Source organism: Tachyglossus aculeatus, chromosome 12 (genome assembly GCF_015852505.1).
Source record: "Tachyglossus aculeatus isolate mTacAcu1 chromosome 12, mTacAcu1.pri, whole genome shotgun sequence".
In the NCBI taxonomy this organism is placed as follows: Eukaryota; Metazoa; Chordata; class Mammalia; order Monotremata; family Tachyglossidae; genus Tachyglossus; species Tachyglossus aculeatus.
Window position 1 is genome coordinate 10560230 of NC_052077.1, and position 418 is coordinate 10560647.

General features: G+C 55.3%; 1 non-coding gene across 1 annotated transcript; it reads left to right on the top strand.

The window, feature by feature from the left end:
* On the top strand, nucleotides 1–137 carry LOC119935941. The gene has a single exon (XR_005453539.1). It is a non-coding gene; the product is annotated as a small nucleolar RNA SNORA7 (small nucleolar RNA).
* The last annotated feature ends 281 nt before the right edge of the window (nucleotides 138–418 follow it).

The following is a 418-nucleotide window of genomic DNA, read 5'->3' on the forward strand; positions in this document are numbered from 1 at the left end:
CCCCCTCTAGGGTAGTACCTGGAGAGTTTCCAGTACTCTACCAGTCTTGACAATGGGAGGCAAGTGAAGCAGAGGCCTACCCTTTCCATTCCTAGCTTGGAAAGTGGCTAGTGAGTGGAAGAAAATCTGCTACAGTCAAAACTCACCCATGCTGGGCAGCAGCGGCATGGGAGAGAGTCGAGGGTGGAGACTCAAGCTGACCGCGAGGAAGGAGGCGATGGTAAGCCACTTCCGTATTTTTACCAAGAACGCTCTATGGATACGCTAAATTCCTCACTCTCGGCTTCAAGGCTCTCCATCACCTCGCCCCCTCCTACCTCACCTCCCTTCTTTCCATCTACAGCCCAGCCCGCACCCTCCGTTCCTCTGCCACTAACCTCCTTACTGGGCCTCGTTCTCACCTGTCCCACCGTCGACC